The sequence below is a fragment of the Carlito syrichta genome, unplaced genomic scaffold (genome assembly GCF_000164805.1).
Source record: "Carlito syrichta isolate Samal-C Ts95f unplaced genomic scaffold, Tarsius_syrichta-2.0.1 Scaffold311121, whole genome shotgun sequence".
Taxonomy (NCBI): domain Eukaryota; kingdom Metazoa; phylum Chordata; class Mammalia; order Primates; family Tarsiidae; genus Carlito; species Carlito syrichta.
The window spans coordinates 97845-115607 of NW_007255217.1; the positions used below are offsets into that span (position 1 = coordinate 97845).

At 41.9% G+C, this 17763-nt stretch overlaps 1 long non-coding RNA gene and 1 pseudogene across 1 annotated transcript in view; one reads left to right on the plus strand and one right to left on the minus strand.

Annotated features, from left to right (window-relative positions):
* The window catches only part of LOC103271030, a 25136-nt gene extending 9482 nt beyond the window's left edge, over positions 1 to 15654 (plus strand). Inside the window, exons 4-7 of the long non-coding RNA XR_002482564.1 lie at positions 1217 to 1264; positions 3396 to 3509; positions 4920 to 5069; positions 15586 to 15654. This is a non-coding gene — a long non-coding RNA (uncharacterized LOC103271030). The remainder of the gene's footprint in view (positions 1 to 1216; positions 1265 to 3395; positions 3510 to 4919; positions 5070 to 15585) is intronic.
* Positions 9844 to 10861, minus strand: LOC103271029 (annotated as a pseudogene).
* Positions 15655 to 17763: the final 2109 nt, after the last annotated feature.

Genomic DNA, 17763 nt, shown 5'->3' on the forward strand with positions numbered 1-17763 from the left:
AGAGTGAGACTCCACCTCAAAAAAAAAAAAAAAGAAAATAATCATAAGTTGAAAATGGGTGTTTTATAGACAAGATGGAATGTGAAAATACAAAACACGATATCCATAACATACTGGCAACACCGACACTGTCGAGTGTTGGTTCTTTCCCCCTGTGATTGTGGGGCTGAGTGGGAGCTACAGTCATTGCTGCTTATTACTCAGCATCATGAAATAGTATCATCCTACATATTACTAGACTGGTAAAATACCAGAATTTAAAATTGGAAGTACAATTTCTATTGAATGTGTATCACTTTCACACCATCATAAAGTTGAAAAATTGTAAGTCTGTATTTATGACAAACAACTGTATTCTCTAAAACCTCTGTTACTTGTGAAATAGTTCAGATAAAAAACAGAGAGAGCTGTGAAATTAGGCCAGCTTAGGAAAAAAATCTTTACTTCTCCCTTATTACATCCCCTTCTTTCTCCCCTAGAATGCAATGATTATCACTCCCATGTGTTGTTTTATTCTCTTACTCCATATGAGAGCTTCCCAAACAAAATATACCATAGTATTGCTTTATATATTTCACTACACACACACACGCGTGCATGCGCACACACACACACACATACACACACACACACTCCTGATTCTTATAGTCAAGGAAGCATTGTGAGGAGTTCAAGGGGAGACCTTCCTCAAGATCCAAGCATGGTATTTGGTGCACCATCCACAATGTTGATGTTTGCTTCCTTCCCATTCCCACTCTTCTGATCTTTAACAGGGAGGTTGTTACTTAACCTTGGTGGTATCACTGTATTTTAGTGAATATTTGGGAATGTAAGAAGAAGGAAACCACACACACTCATCTATGTCACATAGGAAGTTCAGTGCCATATCTGCTCTATGCAGGGCAATGGAGCTGGGTAGGGAAAGAGTCTTCATCCTTTTCTGTTGTGTGACCCTGTAGTGAAACTGACCTTGCTCATCTATAAAATTGGCATGTTGATATTTACCTCAGAAAGCTGTAATGAGAAATGAACAAAACTATAAAGCATCTGATACGTAATACTTTAATGAATATATGCTTGATCTCTCCTGTGTTCTCTTTCCCACAAAAAACTTAAACATGAGCATCTCACAGAGATTCTTTGAATTTGAAACATTGGGAAAGGAAATGTATTCATATTTATATGATGTGCAACATTTGATGTCATTTCTTTATAGAATGATATACGTGAGGATGGTGGAAGTGAGGAGTCAAATCATTACCTTGTAAGTTTTTATTTGATGTGCCCTTCTCTTCTTTTTTTACCTACCATTGACACTGGAATAGGATCCTTCATTTGAACTCCAGAAAGGAGATAGCACAGAATAACAGAGCATAAAGATGGGTCTGTTGTACAACAGACTGAATTCAGGAGACCTGGGTCTCAAACACCAGATCCTTCCTTGTCTACAGAACCATGGGGAGTCACTTCCCCTGAGCTGGTCTCAGCCCTTACATAGAAAAAGATGATATATCTCAATGATTAGGGATGGTGATTTGGGAGTCAGAGTTTGGTTTGAATTTCAAGTCATTTAATATATCTAGACATGCTGTCTGGAAAAGCTTGCATGTCTAGATATATGAGACCTTCTTGCAATTAATATACAGTATAGATGCACGAATAGAGGCTATAATGGAGGGAATACACAAGCATGATGTTCTTAGGTTAATAAGTAGTAGGATTGCTGATTAATTATGTATCTCTGGACTTGACTATATTTTTCCCAATTTAATACAAATCATCTTAAAAATCAAAATTACAGTAACCGGGCTTGGTGGCTCAGCCTGTAATCCCATGCCTTTGGGAGGCTGAGGTGAGTGGATTGCCTGAGCCCACGGGTTCGAGACCCGCCTGGGCAGCGAGACCTCATCTCTACAATAAATCAAAAAATCAGCCGGGTGTGGTAGCGCATGCCTGTAATTCTGGATACTTGGAAGGCTGAGGCGGAAGGATTGCCGGAGCCCAGCAGGTCGAGGCTGCGGTGGCCGGGAGCGGCCACTGCACTCCAGTCTGGGCGACAGAGTGAGACTCCAACTCAAAAAAAAAAGAAAATCAAAATTACATATCATAGAAACATTTTTTGTTACAAAATGTTTTAGACATAGACTTATAAAAATAATATAACATGCTTTTATATGCTCGTGTTAAGAAATAAAACTTTAGGCTGCGTGCGGTGGCTCAAGCCTGTAATCCAAGCACCTTGGGAGGCCTGGAAAGGAGAATGGCTTGAGCTAAGGAGTTCAAGACCAGCCCAGGCAATGTAGCGAGACCTCGTCTCTACAAAAACAAACAAAAAAAGCTAGGTATGGTGGGACATGCCTGTAGTCCTAGCTACTTGGGAGGCTTAGGAGGAAGGATCACCTGAGCCCAGGAGGTTGAGGCTGCAGTGAACTGTGATTATGCCACTGCTCTGCAGCCTGGGCAACAGAGTGATCTCAACTCAAGAAAAAAAAAATAAAAATAAAAATAAACTTTGCTTATACACTTGAAATTCAGTCTTTTCTGATTGCATTAGCCTCCTTACATGGGGCTTATCACTAACATGAATTTGGACTTTTCATTGTTAGTATATTTCTTTATGCTTTTATTACATATGTATATATCTCTGTGAAATATGGTGTCATTTTTTTTGCGTGTTTCATCTGTAGTTGTCTGGCTATCTGATGGAAAAGAAAAAGGAAGAAACATGAGAAGAACAAATACCCATTCACATCTCAACAGTGTGATCTGTCATGAAGCCTTCTTATATGTGTGCTTTCTGAGCTGCTTGAATAAACACATCTATTTCCCCAGTTTATATGCTATAGAGAGCACAAACATTTTCAGTCATTTAAAAAATGTGATGTGTTCAAATTTAGAGTTTCCCAGGTGCCAGCTAGCCCAAAATAATGTTGCAGTGTATCTTTTTTCTTTTTAAGAGACAAGGTCTTTTTATGTTGCCCAGGCTAGAGTACAGTGATTATTCACAGTCGAGATTCTAGCGCACCACAGCTCCTGGGCTCAAGCGATCCTCTTTGTTCAGCCTCCTGAATGAGAAGTTGGGACTTGTAGTGTATCTTGAACCTGAAATATCTTCCCATTATCTAGGGCTAATTTCCCATCTTTTATTCATGCTATTATTCATGCACACCTGTAAATCTGGGACTAGTCTGGGTATTCTCGGTGAAAAAAAGACTGTGTGCATGCCTGTAGTCCCAGCTCCTTGGAAGGCTGAGGCGGAAGGATCGCCAGAGCCCAGCAGGTCAATGCTGGGGTGGCCATGAGTGCCACTGCACTCCAGCCTGGGTGACAGAGTGACTCCAACTCACAAAAAAAGGAAATGGTCACATCATTCTCCTGCTATTGTGGCCCCACAGTTCCCTACTCCACAGCCCCGCCGGGTGATGAAGATGGTTGAAGAGGTGAAATCCCGCCCTTTGTGCTGAGAGACCTGGGTGTAGGGCCACAGGAGCTGGCTGAACCCTGAAGCGGTGAGTGTGCTCAGGCAGAAGCCCAGGTGTTGTCCTTGGGACAGGTAAGCTGCAGGGAAGGAAGGTAACATGCCCTGAATACTTTCAGCAAATGCACTTGATGTTTCATCTCCTTTGATCCTAATAGCCATTCAAGGTACCCATAATTATGACCATTGTTTAGTTCAGGGTACATTAAGAGGGCTCTCTATCTACAGCTCACTGTGAATTATTCTAAAGTTTTTCTATTTGTCCTAATGTCTTCTGGGTGCTGAATGATCTAATCTCCCTGGGGGCTGCTATTATAAGTTTCCAAGGCAATGTCCAACTTAAAAAACTATTATCTGTAGTGTTTTTGATACATAATATTTATACATATTTATAAGGTACATATGATCGGTAAGCTTTTAAATTACAATATTTTTGAAATTGAAAAAGCATTTCTAAATTTAAAAACACCAACAATTATCTGAAAACTCTGGAGAAAATATTTGGAAACCACATCTCATATATTAGGTTAGTATCCATGATTTGTGAAACACACAAGCTGGGCTTGGTGGCTCAGCCTATAATTCTAGCACTTTAGTAGGCTGAGGCGAATGGATTCCCTGAGTCTGCGGGTTCAAGACCAGCCCAGGCAACTTGGTGAGACCTTGTCTCTACAATAAATAGAAAATTAGTCGGGTGTGGTAGTGCATGCCTGTAGTTCCGGCTACTTGGAAGGTTGAGGCAGAAGGATTGCCAGAGCCCAGCAGGTCGATACTGGGGTGGTTGTGAGTGTGCCACTGCACTCCAGCCTGGACGATGGAGTGAGACTTCCAACTCAAAAACAAAAACAAAAACACAAAGAAATTGACAAATAATTAAATGGAAATTCACATAAAAATATACACGAACAATAAAAATGGTAAAATATACCAGAACTAATAAGATTCACAAATTTAAAAATCTGGAGAAGTGGAGAAGACAATTTCTAACAGAAGATGAAGACTGATTGTACTTTTGGAGAAAGTGTCTGTGTAGATGAACATAGTGCGTGTGTCTCTTACCAAAGGGACACGTCTGGAGAGTGTGCACCATTCTATGGACAGCAGCAGACCCCTTGGGTCAGGGGGTAGGAGTCCGGCCAGTGGGAGATGCAGATTAATTTCAATTCATAAATGTACTTTCATACATTGTTTGAAATTTTGTATTCAGGAAAAAAGCATTTTCATAATGCTTGTGAACGGATTGACAAAAGTGCAATGTATTCATTAATTTGAAAATGCATTCATTGTATTCAATTTCATAGTGAAACAAAAATTGATATAGTATCTGCATGTGTGTCTGTGTGTGTGCACGTGCACGTGTGTGTTTCTGTCTCCTCAAGTCCTTGCACTCAAATAAACACGGATGCAGCTTTACCTTCAATCTCATTTTTTGATATCCCAGAAAATGGTGGATACAGAGAGATTGCTACCATGAGCTGAACAATTCTGGAAAACTGATACCTTCTTGAAGCCAAGCTCCTAACCTCCATCCTCTCCCTTGCTGAGCCCTGGTCTGAAATGCTCACAGCTGCAGTCGGGCTCTGACCACCAGGTAACATGCATCTCCTTTTTTCTTTTTTAATAACATGGAGTACCTATTGTAAAGAGCAACAAGGGACTTAAAAACGGTTTGCTTACTATGATAATTCTGTGTGAAAAATTCGTAATTGCATTATGTTGACTCCAAATCTACACCAGAGACCTGGATGTTCACCCGCCATTACCTACCCCTATACTGGTCTCCCAAGTCTTCTCCCACCCCCTCTCAGTCATCCCTTCTCCAGGACACTGTGGACACAGCTGCCCAGACCACGCTTGGGTGCCACCAACCTCTCTGTCACCCCCAGCCTCCCCTGTCCTGCCTTATGCCTACTGGTGACTCCCCAAATGCCCTAGAGCTACCTGGAGTTTTGTTGTATGGATGCCCTGAGCATATGTATTTAGTCTTCTTTACACCTGTCAGTTTTTTCAGACAGAATTACTCTGTACATAGGTTAATGTTGATTTGGTGGGCTTTAAGAAAGGTGTATATATATATATATATATATATATATATACACCTTTCTTAAAGATACATATATATTTTGAGTTGGAGCCTCACTCTGTCGCCCAGGCTGGACTGCAGCAGCATGCTCACGCCCACTGCAGCGTCGACCTGCTAGGCTTAGGTGATCCTTTCGCTTCAGCTTTCCAAGTAACTAGAACTACTGGCGCGCGCTGCCATGCCCAGCTTGATTTTACTGTGGAGACGAGGTCTCCCCAAGTTGCCCAGACTGATATGGAATCCCTGGGCTCAGGCAATCCTTTCGTCTCGGCCTCTCACATTTCTGGGATTGCAGGCTGAGCCACTGCGCCCAACTGATATTATTATTATTATTATTTATACTCCTTGAAGACATCATTGTTTGATGATGGTGCGATGGTGGCCCCTCGTGACAGAATCCTGAACTGCAGCTTGAACATCGCTGAGCAGCAAAATCGGAGGGCGGGGCTGTGGCCCAAGCTCATCCTACAGAGATTTCTGGAAGTCTGGGTGGAAAGGGAGGCATTCTCAGGGCTCAGGGATACAGAAGGCTACCAGACAGACAGTTCACCTCTCAGTATGTTAAAGAGAGAGCTCTATATTTGAGAAATAAAAAGATCATTTTTATTTTTATGCTTTGAGGCCTATTGATATAGTGATGGACCAATGCACGCAAAAATGGATGCAGGCTACTTATGATTTTTGTAACCTGCAGTTTTCCTTATTATGACCATCTTTCAAATTCAATTTGAATTTTTCATATGAACCTGGTATTTCATCATATTATGCCCTAAACTTAATTTCCCTAGTACCCTAGTGGTGAAAACGTAGTTCGCTTACCATAGTTTCTATTACAGAAAGTAGTATACTTAATACCCAGCTCGTATGTATGCAAATATCTTTTTAAGCATTTTAAACCATTTTCTTCATAAGTTCCTAAAGTGTCCTTTCAAAACTCTGAAAAACTATAATATTAATGAATTAAAAATATTAATTTACATTCCTAATGTAACCCCAGAATCAGTTCAATCTCGTTCACTTTTGTAAGTAACAAAATGTAACAAACTGATGAGTTGTTTTTCAGTTGCAAGGGACACCTAGGTTGCAAGTTACATAAAATGAGGGTGCCCAGGTGAGCCAAGCCTGCCTGATTGGTGACCCTGGACTTGGCTGAAATGAAAAACTCAACCACATGTGGAGCCCAAGTACTCAGAAAGAGGAACAGGGACTAATTTAAGAAGAGACAGGGTGTCCTGTTTTGTTACAGTACCACCTTAAATGCCAAGGACCCAACACTGCTTCTTTGCATGACCCAATCAACTCATGCCTCTTTGCATTTTCCTGACTCCCGCATAGTAACTTTCTGCCTATAAAACCTGCCTCCAGACCCCAGCTTCTGGAGACATATTTGAGTGTTACCTCCTGTCTCCTTGCCAGTTAACCTTGCAATAAGACTTTTTCTTTCCTCAAAAGCTGGTGCCATAGTACTGGCTTCCATGCACATCGGGGAGTGAGTCCATTGATAGGTAACTCTAATATCACAGTATGAAAAGTACCTGTTTATATCACATAAGAAAAATGGGAATGGTAGCTAATCTGAGAGGCAAAGAATCTCATCGTTGTCTTCATTATAACTTATTTTGTTTCCTACCTAGAATTCCATCCTGTGGTTGTGACATAATCAATTTTCATCGTGTTATTCAGAGAGTTCTGGCATTCCCTGTTATCAACACTATATGGATGGCATCTTTCAGAGTCTATGCTCTGCTGAAGGGTGCATTTCAGGGTACAGGTTATGTGTCTATTTGCACTGGTAAGCAGAAAGTGTTTTCTTGGAACCCAGCATTTGGTCTCCCTTCCTAAGGGAGAGGTCTATATTTCCCTTCCTTCTAAATTCCTTGTCAGATAACTTTTGTTCTCAGCCTGAATTTAGGAAGGATCCTAGTCCCATGAACTAAGGTCTCTTCCTTCTAAATTCCTAAGGATCCTAGTCCCATGACCTAATCACCCCCCAAAGGCCCCAACCCTAACTCTTCATGGGTTTGCATTCCATTTGGTCACAGCTAAATGTCACAGCTTTTGGTGTCAAATGTTCCAGAGAACAAAGTGAGAGTTTGTCTTTTATAGAAAAAATTCTTACCTAGGTTTCTACTCAGGTCTGCTTATGCAAATAAAAGATTCAAACTTGCTAAGTTCTTACTGGTCAGTGTAGGTCACAGCCTATTGGTTGGTTCAGGTAGCATAAACAGAAACACGCAGCTATGAAATTCTCAAAGTTAAGCAGATATGTGGGTTATTATGGGAACTTGAAGTAAAAAGTATTGTGTGACCTCTAGTCAGTAAATTGTTCCTTGGCTCTTATTGAATTTGGCCCAGTTAGGAACTCAGGATTTATCTTGAGAGATTGACTCTTTCAAGGTTCACAAGGCCCAGAAGCAAAGGAAGGGAATTATCAGGAGGGGAGTCCTTATAACCAGATTCTTACCCACAGCCTTCATTATATCCCAAAGATAAGCTCGTACAAGGAAAATTGTTGGTGCAAAAGGTGTGCATCTGTGTAGCTCTTTGATAAGTATTATCATATTGACACTCAGATAAGTAGTGCCGCTTAGGCTCCCCAAGTGGAGTCATGTGAGAAAACCCACAGGGGTGTGAAGAAACTAATAATGCTGACATCCTGTCACAGAGTGAAGGTTCTGGACTTTGTTGTGAACCCATTCTCAAGCCACTGCCCTAGTTGGAAGATGTGGAAATGATCAGACATAAATCGAATTTTACACAGAAGTGAAACTTGAAGTAACATGTGGGTTGGGAATAGGAAGGGAAGGTTTCATGATAAAGAATTACCAGGGCCAGGATGCAGCTACAGTTTTATATACATTCATCTTTATGTAAAACATATAAATCACAGCCTTTGTATGAAAAAGTTTGGTCATTACTGTGGTACAACAAAAGATTAGGGCAATAACTATGTATATATGTTTTTAGATTGGAAAATATACTTTATTTAGAAAGTAAATTGGAGAGAGAGAGAGAGAGAGAGAGAGAGAGAGAGAGGAGATTCACCTTACCAAGGCAGGGGAAGTGGTCAAAGGTAATAAACAAGGCAGCCATAGCTCAAAGAGCCACATGGACACGTCAGAGTTTAACAAAGCAGTGGCCGCAATGCCATATTTAACAGTTTTATTGTACTATAATTTACAGGCAATGAAATGTATGCATTTTAAAAGTGTAATTTATAACTTTCAGAAAATATATAGAGTTGTGCAACCATTTCCATAACAGAGATGTTTTGTTTTGTTTTGTTTTGTTTTGAGTTGGAGTCTCACTCTGTCACCCAGGCTGGAGTGCACTGGTGTACTCACGGTACTGGGCTCTGGCGATCCTTCTGTCTCAGCCTTCCAAGTAGCCGGAACTACAGGTGCGCTACCACACCCAGCTAATTTTTTATTTATTGAAGAGACGAGGTCTCACCAAGTTGCCTGGGTTGGTCTCGAACCCATGGGCTCAGGCAGTCCACTTGCCTTTGCCTCCCAAAGTGCTGGGATTACAGGCTGATCCATCGAGCCCAGCCCATGATTGAGTTTTAAATGTTTCCATTACACTAAGATATCCCATCATGCTTGAATGCAATTCATCCCTGTGCCACCTCCAGCCTTAGACAATCACAGATATTCTTTTTGTCTCTGTGAATTTGTCTGTTCAGGACATTTTATATAAAAGGACTCATACACTATTTGGTCTTTTGAATTTGGCTTATTTTACGTTACATCATGTTTTCAAGGTTCACCATTGTTGCAGCATATATTATACTTAATTCCTTTTTATTGCTGGATAATACAACACACTTTATCCATTTATCAATTGATAGGCATTTGGGTTGTTTTCACTCTTTAGCTATTATGAATGATGATTTTGTGTACATTTGGGTTCAAGTATTTATGTAGACATATGTTTTTATTTATTTTGGCTATGTACCTAGGAGTGGAATTGCTGGGTCATATGGTAACTCCTTGTTAACCACTTGAGGAATGGCCAGACTATTTTAATAATATGTTGTTTTTCTCATGTTTAGACTATGGTTATGAGTTTTCAGAAGAAATATCACAGAGTTGAAGTTCCCTTCTTATCACATCATATCTGGGTTTACATGATACCCATATGACGTCACTGGTGATGTTAACCTTCATCACTTGGTTAAGGTGCTGTTTGCCAAGTCTCTCCAGTGTACAGTACCTATTTTACTTCTCTATACTCTCTTCTTTAGAAGTGAGTCACGAAGTCAGTCCTGCCCTTATGGGGTAGAGGACAGAATTGAACTTCACTTCATGAAGTATTAGAATTATTTGATCAAGACAGTTTGTCTTCTCTAACCCATTTCTTGATCAATTCAAACATTTATTTATATCAGTAGGGATTCATATGCACTTATCCTATAGCCTTTTGTGGTCCTGTTCCTCTGCCAGGACAATCTCACCTGCAGTTTTCTCCATATCCACTTTTACCTTCAGACCATACAGCCTTTTAAGGTCATTGTTAAATGAATCGATGCTTTTCAGAAGTTTCCTCTTCTTTTCCTGGTGTTGTTCTAGTTGAAGAAGATCAGCTTCTAGATTTCACTGACGAGCCACTAAGGACTGTACCTGTTGTTTGAAGACCTGCATTCTAGCTGTTGTGACAGCTGACCAAACATCTGGTACCACACTCTCACAAAGATTTCACTGATGAGGTGGTGGTTTCTCTGGAAATGGACAGTGGCTGCAAGGCTCCATTAGAAAGCCATCCTCATAATCATCTGGATCTTCAGGCTGAACGCTCATGTGAGGTTCTCCTCTCTCCATGTGAGACTGTCTCTGTCAACTTGTTTTCCTCTTAAAGCAGCTTCTGTACAACTTTTTGCATGTATGTAAGAAAGGTACTCAGGAAAATTGTGATAGGCCTTCACAGATTCATTGTACTCCATCTTTTCTGCTTCAAATTTATTTAAATATTTTTGTTTCTCTTTATCAGTGAGATCTCATCAATGCCAAAAATTATCTTGCCAATCTCCCACAACTTTAGGTCAGAGCTGAAAGCCTTTACTTGGTCCCAGACCTTCCTGCTGTACTTCATGTAGGCCTTCAGTGGCTTATCTGGTGGCTTTGGGATCCTAAACCCTGAGGGTGCCTTGACTGGCTGTTGGTACCCAGGCTCCGGGCTCCCTCCCAGCTGTAGTTGTTGTAGGCAAGATGACTATATGGATTATATCACATACATCCTGGTATGCTGGACATTTGTGTTGGCAGGAGCTGGGGTGGGGCACAAGATGGTCTTTTTCACATATTGGAAAACTAGCTTCTTATTTTCCTAAGAATGAGTCAGAGACACTGTGGGCAGGAAAAGCTCCCACAGCTGCAGCATTGCTTCTGCCTTCCCCCCCCATCCTTTTTATTTGTGGCCATGAGGGGTTTAGGAATAAGTGTTTTGAAACTGTCTGTGTGTGTTATCCTTGACAAGTCATGCATACTTGGATGGGCACTGTACTTCTCTTGCAGCAGGTGAACATTTCCAGTAGATATAAGAGTCTAGATCTCAGAAGGGAGACCTGGAACATAATTTTTTTTTTTTTTTTTTTTTGCTGGAGCTGTTATGATCCGAGTAATGCTTAGCTGCTCCCCTTGATACCAATAAATCAAAGGGGCAGGGAACTGGTAGAAAGAAGTGTATTTCTGAGTTTGAATCCAGGGAGCAGAACCAGACTTGAGGTCTTTCTAAAATGATTCTGCTCACCCTCTAGGTTTTTACAGTTCACTTTATAGTCCATATGTGTTAGTACCTATACATTAGCTACGTGACCAGCAGAGCATTGTATAGAACTTGAATTTCAGCCACCATTTATCAATAGTGACATTTTTCGGTTAAGACTTCCTGGTGCCAGGTATCAGATATGGCTTTTATCAGTAGGGCCCAGCAGCAGCATTAATCAAGCTTGCCCTAAACGGCCTAAGACATCATACATTACGCAAAAGTTATACAAATCAAAAAACTTATGATTACATTGATACAAAAGTTATATAAATCACAAGGCTTATGATTACAATGATACTATATTATTCAAACTTATAACCACTCAGAAAAAGGGAGTAAAAGGAGATTTGTATCTTTCAGTTGATTGGGCGTAGACTACAGGGAAGTTAAGGATCCCCTGAAGCTACTTACCGATAGTGCATAGGAGAAAAAGGGAAGTGCACCTTTTATTAGCTCTCAGGAATATTGTTCAGGAATGCACAGAAGTGCTTGTGCCCTTGCTATGCCCTTCTCTAGAGGCTGTGACAATATGGACAGACACTAGAGGGTTTCTGTATCAGAGCATCTTGCAAATAATATTCACCCAATAAAGATTTGTTGAAATAAGGAATTCCTAGATCAGTGAAGGGCATTCAATCTAATGCATATAGAGTACCTATAAAAAATAGCAAAGTTGACAACATGTAAATGGTTCACAGATGAAGAAATGTAAATGGCCAATAGTCACAAGAAAGTGCATTCTAGATCACTAATAATTTAAGGAATGCAAATGAAAATATCCAAACATAATTTTTATCACCTATCATCTGACAGAATTTAAATATAGAAAGAATTGAATAAAAATGAAAAAAAATTCCCAAAATAAAAATGTGAAAACTGGCTCTCTGTGTATGTGTGAATGTGTATGTTTAGATAGAAAGAAAACAAATCAAGATAATGGAAACACTTATCAATTAAAAATACATTAAAATATTATAATGACAACAGGTATAAAGATGGTTAAAGAAATTGTTATGGTCTGAGTAATGCTCGACTGCTCCCTTTGATACCAATAAATCAAAGGGGCAGGGAACTGGTAGAAAGAAGTTTATTTCTGAGTTTGAATTCAGGGAGCAGAGCCAGACTCGAGGTCTTTCTAAAATGGTTCTGCTCACCCTTCAGGCTTCACAGTTCACTTTTATAGTCCAGAGTTGTCAGTCCCTATACATTAGCCACTGACCAGCAGAGCATTGTATAGAACTTGAGTTACAGCTGCATTTTACATTTAGATAGTGACATTTAGAGTAAAGGAAGTTTACAAGGCCTAAACTATCATGCATTGCAAAAGTTATGCAAATCACAAGATTTAGGATTACATTGGTGCTATATAGTTATAAGAAAGGGAGTCAATAGGGATTTACATCTTTGGGCATAGTCTGCTGGAAAGTCAAGGATCCCCTGAAGCTACTTACTGGGAGAGCATAGAAGACAAGGGGACTCTCAGTAATGTGCTCAGGAATGCACAGGAGCCCTTGAATTCCCACCATGCCCTTCTCTAGCTGCTGTGACAATATGGAGGTATACAAATGACAATATTCAAACACTTATAAGGGAGTTTAAACTATTGAAATCAAGCCCCAAAGAATAGATGTTTAAGCATGCAATGGAAGGAAATATTTTCACATGTATGAAATAAAAGGGGTGGGGAGAAGACGCATTATAAATGTCCATCAATACTAAACAAATATGTGACTAAAGATTAAGAAAAAACATTTCTACATCTCTATGGGCTTCAGGATAAATAAACAGGAAAACAAACCCACAAAAAAACCCCTTCTGATTAATTCCAGAGTGAACTACTGATCTGGAGATAACAAAGCTTCTCCCTGGTTTGTGTAATATCCCTTAAAGGCAAATCCCTGATTTGAATAATGGTCATAGTGATGGGTACCTTGAATGACTGTTAGGGTTAAAGGAGATGAACTATCAAGAGCATATGCTGGGCAGACAGGTGGCTCATGCCTGTAATCCAGCACTTTGGGAGGCAGAGGCGAGAGGATTGCCTGATCCCCATGGGTTTGAGACCAGCTTGGGCAACATGGTGAGATCTCATCTCTACAATAAATCAAAATACTAGTTAGATGTGGTGGCACATACCTGTAGTTCCAGCTACTTGGAATGCTGAAGTGGAAGGATTGCCTGAGCCCAGCAGGTTGAGGCTGCAGTGGCCGTGAGCAGCGGTGCTGCAGAATTCCAGCCTGGGCTACAGAATGAGACTCCAACTCAAAAAAAAAAAAAAAAGCATTTGCTTACAGTATTCAGGGCATACTACTTTCTTCTCCTGCAGCTCACCTGCCCCAAGGCCAACACTTGAGTTTCTGCCTGGGCACTTCAGAGATCAGTCAGCTCCTGTGACCCTACACCCTGGTCTCCTGGCACCAAAGGTCAGGATTTCAACTCCTCTGTCATCTTCAGCGCCCATAGGGGCTGTGGAGTGGGGACTTGTGGGGCCACAATAGCAGGGAAGTGTGATCTGACCATGTCTCAATCCCTGGAAGACCATCTAATAAAAGGGATGTTTCTCAGGGTCCTCAAAGGAGGGCAGGGTGTGGAACCTTACTCCAATCCTGCCATCTATCTGGGGAGGTGACTTAGGCTCTGTGAGCCTGAGCTTGGTCATCTGTGAGATAGGACTGACTCTGCCATCCTTACCGAGCTTTCCTGAGGGGTAAATGGTATAGAGTGGGACATCAGTGGCCCATTAATTATTGGGACTCAGCAGTAGGGGCTGGCTGAGCCTCAAGGCTAAGTAAGCAGTCATTGTGAAAAATCATTTCTCATTGCTTCTCCTAATGAGAACAGACATTCATATAAAAAAGCATATCCCAGCCAGGTTTGGTGGCTCAGCCTGTAATCCCAGCACTTTGGGAGGTCGAGGCAAGTGGACTGCCTGAGCCCATGGGTTAGAGACCAGCACGGGCAACTTGGCAAGACCTCATCTCTACAATGAATCAAAAATTAGCTGGGTGCGGTAGCATGCGCCTGTAGTTCTGGCAACTTGGAAGGCTAAGGAGGAAGGATCGCCGGAGCCCAGCAGGTTGAAGCTGGGGTGGCCGTGAGCATGCCCCTGCACTCCAGCCTGGGCAAAAGTGTGAGACTCCAACTCAAAAAAAAAAAAAAAAAAAAAAAAAACCTGTTCAACATTATGCCTCTGAGCAGACCCACACCCATTTCCCAATGCTAGGAAGACAGGTGTAACTTTTAACTTTACTTGTTGAGCTTTGTAATAAATTGCACCATAGATTCAAGGTTTAACGGTTTTCTAATGGCTGCTCTTGGACTGCTCAATATGTTAGCATATTTATGAGAACATTTTGGACCTTTCCTGCAGTCACCAGTGCAGGGTAGGCTCACCAGCGCTTTGTACCTTTTGTATCTTGTACAATGCTGTATTCCAACATTTAAAGGCTATTGAAGTACCACTTTGTGCCATAGTCTCTGGACAGGTTTTCTCATTTACCCTTCACACAGCTCTGTAAGAATGGTAGTGTCAGTCTCATCTCACAGATGACCAAGCTCAGGCTCACAGAGCCTAAGTCACCTCCCTAGATAAGTAGCAGGATTGAGATGAGGTTCCATACCTCACCCTTTTTGGAGGACTTCCAATTTAGGAGAAGGGATTTGGGCTTAAGAAGTGGCCGCATCACACTCTCCTACTATTGTGGCCCCATGGGACCCCATTTCACAACCCCTCTGGGTGATGAAGATGCCAGAGGAGATGAAACCCCACCCTTTATGCCAGGAGACCTGGGTGTAGGGCCACAAGAGTTGGCTGATCCCTGAAGTGGTGAGTGAATTCAGTCAGAAGCTCAGGTGCTGGCCTTGGGACAGGTAAGCTGCAGGAAAGAAAAAGGTAACATGCACTGAACTGTGGCAGAGAGGGGCTAAAAACAGTTAAAATAATTCCTTTTTAAAAATTCAACCTGCAAGCTCCAAACCTGCTAGACACTGGACGTGAGAAAACTAAATAGCCACAAGCTGCTTTCCTAGAAATGCAAGATAGTAATTGATTCACAACCTTATCCCTGCATCCTCTCTTTGCAAAGTTTTCAATTTACAACCCCTGCTTGTCATGTATAACCTGGAGACAACTTGTTCTTTGAAAATCTGGTTTTGCTAAATACCACCTTGCAAATTCCAAAGAAAATATATAGCTATACAACCTAATCCCCCTCCCTTACCTAAACTAACACATAAAACCCCTCTCCTCTTTCTTTAGGTTGCTCAGCGTTGGAGCATTAGCCCCCTGAGTTGCACTGATGTTAATAAAATGCTACTTCCTAAGATAGTCTCAGTGTCACGATCTCTCTGTTTTTCCGCAACATTTTTTGGTGCATTGGTCAGGAAAGGGAGAGTTTAGAGACAGTGTGTTCCACCTCTTTTGTCATCGGGGTACAACCTGTAGGATGACAGGAGAGGCAATCTCTCCTGGTGCACAGTGGACCTTTTCATCTGTAGGAGGGAGGTCCCTCCCGGTGCACTGAGGTTTGGATCTCGAAAGCACAACAGGGACCCAAAGAGGTACAGGAATTGGTGTGAGGAACAACTCCTGATGGAAAGGGTAAGAACAAGGGCCTTTGCATAGACCTGTCAGTAGATGGCAGAAGGGGAGCTTGATCACCTCCTGGAAAACGCTGGTAGTCTCCAGTCTGAAGGAAAGGACTGAAAGGCAGTGGAATGAGACAGACAGCAGAAGGGTTTCGACCTGACCAAAGGACCAAAGTGATTTTGAGTCCCAATATAAGCCAGTGACAACCTCATACAACTGAAGGCAGCCCCAACCCCGTCATACGGTTGGTCCGGTTTGAGGGTTTATACTAACCTGCCAATTGCTAAGAGGTGTCTGAAATATCTCCACAAGGAGTACAGCTGGAGGAGGATGAAGAAACTGTTTCCCATACCCCTCATTCCCTTATTTGTGTGTGTCTGTCATCTGTTAGGGGGAGGAAATGGGTGGAAACCAAAGTAAGAATACCCCCCTTGATTGTATGCTTAAGAACTTTGACAAATGTTTCTGTGAAGATTGTTATGGTGCCAAACTATCTTGGAAAAAACTCCATACGTTCTGTGAAATAGATTGGACCTCTTTCAGAGTTGGATGGCTGCCAGAGGGATCCTTAGATAGAAAAACCATTAGGAAAGTATATAGAATTATAGTAGGAGAGCCAGATCACCCAGACCAATCCCCTTATATTAACTGTTGGCAGGATGAGGTGCTTGCATGGCCATCTTGGCTAAAAGCTTGCTGGGAAGACAATTGCAAAACAACCCAGCCCAAATACCCATCAGAGTCTGATGAGTTGACTGACAAGCCGGTGTTGGCTGATAAACCAGAAATCCCACCACCTTATTGTCCAGTCTACCCACCATTGCCACCTGCTCCAACGGTATCAGTCACTGTTAGAGGCTCGCAATTGGAATGCACCCCTAAGCCTAGTACGTCTCTTAAACAATCAGAGGCCAGACCTGAGCCACCTGTTCTGACTCCCCACACCCCACCTGGAAAGCAGCTGCCAGAATGTATGTCTGACTTCATACCAGGGGAATGCCATGGTGCCTTCCAGTTGCCACTGAGGGAGACTAGGGGGCCTATTTATTATGATCAAGAAGGCCAGATCCAAGGTGGGCAACGCACATTTGTGTACCAGCTTTTCACCACCACAGACCTCCTGAATTGGAAAAATCATACACTGTCCTTCACAGAAAAGCCTCAGGCTATGATAGACTTAATACAATCCATTATCCAGACCCAGAGACCAACCTGGGTGGACCCGCCGCCAACTCCTCCTGATGCTATTCAATACTGAAGTGTGTCAGAGAATTACACAGGTGGCTATAAAATGGCTAGAGGAACACACCCCAGCTGGAGCACTCAATGCCCAGGCATATGCCCAAAATCAGTTCCCAGAGGAGGACCCCCAATGGGACCCCAACAATAACCAGGAGTTGCAACTGCTTGAACAGTATTAGGAGGCCCTCCTAGGAGGCATGAGAGGAGGAGAGAAAAAGGCTATAAATATGAGCAAGGTCTCTGAGGTGTTCCAGGGAGCTGACAAGAACCCAAGCCAATTCTATGAGAGACTCTGTGAAGTCTTTTGGCTATACATTCCCCTTTGATCCAGAGGCAACGGAAAATCAGCATATGGTAAATGCAGCTTTTGTCAGACAGTCCCTAGGGGATATCTGACATAAGCTACAAAAACTAGAGGGCTTTGCTGGAATGAATGTTAGCCATCTGCTAGAAGTTGCCACTAAAGTGTTCATTAACTGAAATAAGGAGACCCAACAAGAGGCAGACCGAAGAGAAAAAGAAAATGACCATGCTTGATGCTGCCATTGCGGGGTACCAGATAACAGGCACACCGGGAGAAAACAGGCAGGCATCGGGGAAGAAGAT